The following is a 6,635-nucleotide window of genomic DNA, read 5'->3' as shown; positions in this document are numbered from 1 at the left end:
AGTGGAGCCTGTCCAGAATGGAACAGAAATAAGTTTTTTGTTTTATTAGTTTCCACTTCTGCTACATTTCACATCTGTTGAACACTATGGAAACAAATGAAAAAGACACACACAATTGGACATGTTGATCTGCAGTTATTGTTTGGTTTTAATTCCAGTTCAAGTGAGATTTAAACAAGCTGAACATTGTTTTTTTTTATATGTGTATATTACTTGTATACTACTTTTACATAAATGGGGCCGTCAAACAAATCAAACTATTTACATGTTGATGACATACTTATTTTACAGCTTCAAGTAATCAGTCATAGATAATAATTATATTGATAATAAGACGATCAATAATTAAAAGATATACATGCAATAACTAGTGTATGCATCAGATTTGTATGACTTTGCATTCTTGTAGTCCCTGAAATGCAAGGGTTCACCTTAATATTAGAAAAAAACAGAGATGGTTCGACAAACTATGAAAATAATACTCAATACTACAAAACACAAAGTAACTATTTCATGAATGTAGTTAGAGGTCAAAAAAGAATCATTTTCATAGTAACATGTAATAAAATATGTACCAAACAAATTATTACACTGTACCCTAAAATAATAATCCCCCCTTCTGCACTGCCTTTAGCTGAACAAATCACACAAGGTTATTATTATTGTATAAAATTATGTCAGCTAAGTTTAATTACTAATTATATTTTGAATACTAATAATTATATATTAATTAGTTATTTGTTAAATGTTTTGTTTCCTAAGGAGCTTACAATCAGCGTTCATTCCTTTTGGAATAAGCAAGACTACTTAAGATTATGAGCCTTAATCAGAGCATGTACAGTGACATCCTGTCACAGTCATCTTGTCAAAACTGAGTGTGTGTGCAGGCATTTTTCACAGCTTGTGCTCAGGTGTCCAAGTGCACAGCGGTCTCCCAGTTGCCTGAAATACAGTTTTGATTACAGAGAAGGAGACAGGATTTTTTTTCTGCCAGTGAAACCTCAAACAGCAACCATATCTCGGTGGAAACTTCACTCTTAGTGCTTCACACAAAACTTTACCTCCATTTCTGCAGATTTTCGGATTTGTTTCCTCCTTTATCAAGTCTCCTTCTCTCTTCTCTGCTCATCTGAAGGAAAAGTTTGAGGTTTCTTTCTATTTTTAGTCTGAGGAGTCTTTTCTTTTAGTGGTTAGACTATTTCACTCGAATACTTTTTTTCCTCATGTACAATGAATGGTTTGCCACCTTAATGTTCGCATACATTCCTTGGGGGATTAGGTTATAACATTTGGAAGTAAAAAAAAAAAAAAATCCCTCAACAGCATCTGGGAAAAGTGCTCAAAAAGTTACTGCATAAGAAGAAAAACTCCAGGATATGTAGGTATATCAACTCACAAAAATGCCTGTCATGCATGCAAATATAGGTGTTATACTTACAGAGTCGCTCAACGTGCCATGTGCTGAATGCAGTGCCCGAGAGGATTTTGAGAACAAGCCCAGATGGTGCCTTTGTCCATTTGTTCCTTCAAGCAATTTGTGTCTTTGAAATGATGAAACACTTACAACATTTTTCTTTTCAATTTAACCTTTGGCTTTTGTAAGAACATGTGTATACATTTATTTAAAACATCTGTTAATATAAAAAAATGTTCCTTCTTACATATTAGGAGTGGTGTGTTAATCTCTAGTTACCTTTTTTCTTTACTTATATATTATATTCATACATATCATTACTTGCATCAAGTGTGCAGAGCTACACATAAATGTGTACTCTTTCATAAATGGCATGATTCATTTTCCTTAAATGTATTTATTTTATTTTTGTTATGCACGTTTGTGGCTATGCCAGACTATTGTGTGTAAGCCCCCCTCTGTTTATGTTATTTGGGTTCTTCCAGATGGAGAGCTCCCTTTATTTGCTGAGCTCTGTGGTAGTCATGTGCTACCAGCTGTGAGAGTCATGTAGAACCATTATGTATGGTGTTAACAGCAGTGTGAGGCATAAATATCCCATCTACCACACTAAGACTTTGACAAAAGTGTGTGTTAGCTTAGAATTTTCTGGGTTGAATCGACTAATTAAATTATTTTGATAACAATGAGTTTGATATAAACACATTTGTTATCACAATGCAAATACCCAAAAAATAAAGTGTAACCTTCTTTTTTTTTACACCTGAAACAAGATAATAACATGGGTACAGGAACATTCCTCTTTATCTTTTACAGATTTGGAGAAATGGCTCCAGATGTGTTAGCTATGGAAAAAAATATCAATTCAAAGACATACATATTAGCTATATTTTGTTGACAGAAGTTGGGCAGAGTGTTCTTTACCTTTAAAGTTTAGGTATAGCCGAGTAAGAGTTTTTTTGTTTTGTTTCTTAGGAAAAATGCAGACTTCCTTTACTCTGTACATCTTGAAGCTGCACAACTGCAGCAATATTGAAGTTAAGATATCTATTTTAATAAAGATCTGGCATTTTCTATGCTTTTTTGCATTTCCTACTGTTCCCTATGATATTTAATGTCACATGTTTTAATTATTATTATATTATTGGCTGCTATTTCCCTTTTTTAATAATAACCTTTAAAAAAAAACAGAAAAACAGAAAAATGCATATCATAGGAGAAGAATAAAATGCATTTTCATATGTCATAGTATTATTTTTTTGTATTATATTGGTATGTGTAATTGTAGAAATAAAGAGAAAAAATATATTAGATTCAGCATACATAGAAAATAAGGTTACTATTATATCATACATTGTCAATGTTTTTTGGGTAAGTATGGAGCCCTAATTATGGTGAGAATTATATTACAGAATTATGAAGGTTAGTGCTGTGGAAAGCCTAAAAGGATTACTTTGGTACAGGAATATGTTAGAATTGCTCTCTATTAATTTGTAAAGTGCATTACAGTCTTCAAAAGTAAACAATGGTTTATCAAAAGTAAGGTTTTTCACTCTTTTCCCCGTCTTATCTATATTAAATATAATCTGTAGAATTTGTTGAAATTTTCAGCTGTTACTTTCTTTCTGTAAAACAAAAGAAAATAGATGACATTTATTAAAATGTCTCTTTTACAAAGCCCTTAGGGCACTGACTATATCAACAAGTGGCTATTAAGAGAGAGGACAAAGACACTTATAGATCCCTCCTCCTGGCAACAGCTTCATTAATCACGCCCCCGATCAATGGCACTCAGGAAACAAAGGCTGCTCAGGTACTTCCCGCTAACACACCATAAAATAGATCCTTCCTAATTCCATCTTTCGCTTGTTCAGTCTTTGACCTCTTTCTCTCCGAGAGATTTCTTTCTTTAGAGCAACGAGGTGTGAATGATGCACAAGATGCACAATAGCCATGAAAAGCCATTGTGTCACAGTGAATAAAACTGAGCCATGAGACCTAACTAAAGACAATATGGCATTTTTCATTATCAATATTCTAAATCATCTGTCTAATAAATGGTGTACATAGTTTAATGTATGAGCTAACCATATGCCATTTATTCAATTCTTTTTGGGGGCTACTGTATATGGGCAGATTAAAGACAGTTATTTCTAAATTTGAACTTAAAACCCATGGTGGATGCAATCACAATCAAACATCTTTGGTGTGTAAAACTGTTTTTATGTTGATTGATCTTGATAGCTTACATTGATTTCATTAAATCTGGACTCTCAAATTCATGACTGTTAACTCAGTCTGTTCTGTAGACAGAATGTAGCGTGCAAGTTTCATAGTAACTGTAGTTTAAGGTGACAGTAGAGCTAAGAATTTCCAATATGCTGATGAAGATTCTCAGTCATCCAGGTCATAGTCATTCCGTAAAAGTTTAAAAACAATCCACTGGGCTTGGTTCAAAACTTGGAAACCAAGTCCAGTGGATTGTTTTTAAACTTTTACGGAATAAGAACTCCCAACTTTAAAAGGCACATTATGCCACTGGGCCTCATGCCGCATGGTCCAATTTTTATTTGAAGAAAATAATAAAAGCAATATTTTTTTTTATAAAAGTTTAGGAAAAATGTTTGCATAAAACTAATAATGCAAACTATTTATTAATGCTCTATAAGTGTGTCTTCAGGATCTTGGTAATAATTTGATTCAGATAATTAAATAATTTGAAGACATGGCAATGAGTGCTAAATATATATCTAATAACAATGTGCAATCAAGAAATGTTCTGCCAATAAAAAAGGTCTTCCTGCTGATATCCTAGTGATCAATGAGCGATGCATTCCAGTCGCCTATACTATATGTATTAGATGTCTGTTTTAGATGGCAGAATGGTAGTTTGATAAGGCTTTTAAAGCCTCAAGCTAAGGTCTTCTTCAAAGTTTGGGCACCCAGCATTGAAGCAGCTCATTTCTGGATGTAGAAGTAAATCACATGATGAAACCCTGGTGTTTTCACCATATTCTAACAGCTACATCCTTCCCTACATCTCCCTCTGCTTTATTACCTCATTAATGCACAACACAGGAGGATTCTTCAAGCTGTCATAGATGAAACACAAACCAATATCTATTTCTAATACAACCACTTCATTTCTTCCAACTCTTCATGGAGAGTTTCTTATTTCTTTCTGTTACTAGCCTTAGTATAGGTCAAGCCATTACCTATGGCTTGACTGAATTACTGCAACAGCCTGAAAGCTGTTGCAGTAATTCTGAAAACAGATTGAGCCAAAAGAAAAGGCAAAATGTTTCGATAAAGAACCAAATATAGGAATTTTCCTATGGCGGTCTTTGAGTGTCCTCAGTAGAGGGAGATTTCCATATCAGTCAAACACAACAAAACACTGAGAAACTCGTGGCTTGACAGCAGGAACTGTCAGATGGCATCTTTATTACTTTACATGAGGAGTCCTGAAGGACTGCACAAGCATCTGTTTCCTCTCTTTGCTGCTTCTGCAAACTTATAGAAGTGAACCAGCTTCATCTGTTTGATGGTGCAGCACATATTTGTTCAGGTGATTTAAGCTCCTCCAGGTCTACGATAATGCATTGTACGAAGGAGCTGGATAACAACGCTGTTGTGTGCTGTTTAAGTTGGTCAATTTTTTGACTGTGCAAATGCTTTTTAAATCTGTAAAGGGGAGACGACTGTCACCCAAAAGATAGTGGCAGGTTTATGTCTGATGTACCTAAAAGCTAGAAAAACAAAATATAATTCTGTTTTTTGTATTTTAAATGTGCCTTTAAGATTAGCTTTAAAAATTAAAACAGTGTTGAAAAAACTGACAACACCTGTTAAATTGCTTGATACAAAACCTTCACTCTTTTGGCCTACACAAAAGATTTTTTAAACAGTATTTACTTTGGCTGGTAGAAGGCTGGTCGCCGTGTCAGGGTGATTATGGATTCATTTTCATGGATTAATATGACTGTGCAAGTGCTCCGTCAGATGTACAAAAGTGGAGAAGATATGGAGGATGTGGAATTTTTGGGTTAGTGCTCATTTATGTCACGTCCCCAATCCACTACCTTGGGAAGAAGCAAACATCTCTGTGGCCCCATAGTGGCTGTCTGTTACATGAATATTAATATGTAGACGTCCCATAGGATGCTTCGGGCAGCTAGGCTGATTTGCCTATAGGATGGCCATCTTGGGTCAGACCATAGTTCGGAAAGCTGCTTTCAGAATTTATATCTATATCTATATCTATAGATATAAATTAATTTTAGACACCTTTATCTTGGTGTGTCATACACTTAATCACCATAAAAAGTATTTTGAATCAGAATCAATAAAACATACTTCATTTTTTAAAAACATTTGTAAATTCTATTATCTGTATTACATTATCAGTCTCCCAAAACAGTGGTACGAATAACATGTATACGTGGCATTTTGGCATGTGATTCATTACTATGTGCAATTAGTCCAACTGACAATATAGCTTTTACATTCTTTCACTACAAAACATTATTTTATCAAAATTATTTTCACATTTAACAAGGTTAAACTTTCCTTGGATTTTAAGGATTAGAGCTTCAAGTGGATGCACATTAAAAAATTTTCACTTTAGCCTGTAGGGAGGATCTCAACAGGCGGGTGTAGGTGGTGATTTGCTTCTAGGTTTTTAAATTGACTGAAATGATATTCATACCTGTGACTCATAAAGGGCATCTGCTCTAAGACACCTGCTGTGAGCTCTTCCTAGCAGTTGCTTGAAGATCATGGTTTAAAATATAGCTGGGAATCAGTAGGGGTCCACATCTGGAGAATGTGAACACGAAGGCCCACAAGGACTGAGGTCTAAATTGTGAGCCAATAAAGGCTTTTCTGGGAACTAAAAACTGAAAAGAAAGCGGCACAATACAGCATGAATAAAATTGGTCTGTGAAAAATTCTAAGACATTAAATTCTAAGACATTTGCACTTGCAAATCGAAAAAAACATAAGAAAAAAAAAAGATGTAAGATAGAAAAGGCTAAATAAATGCACACACAACCGATTTAAATTCAAGGTCTATTTTATCAAATGTAGTTTTTTAATATTGACTTACAAGCAGTCAAAGTCAAAGCACATCCAATGTCCTCTGAGGGTTTACCTCAGTTACAGTAGATGCTGATACAGTATAGCGGATGACCTGAAGAGATCAAGAGATGATTTATGTGCA

The sequence above is a fragment of the Cyprinodon variegatus genome, unplaced genomic scaffold, assembly GCF_000732505.1.
Source record: "Cyprinodon variegatus isolate N-32 unplaced genomic scaffold, C_variegatus-1.0 Scaffold419, whole genome shotgun sequence".
Lineage (NCBI taxonomy): Eukaryota > Metazoa > Chordata > Actinopteri > Cyprinodontiformes > Cyprinodontidae > Cyprinodon > Cyprinodon variegatus.
Note: the sequence above shows the minus strand (reverse complement) of the source record.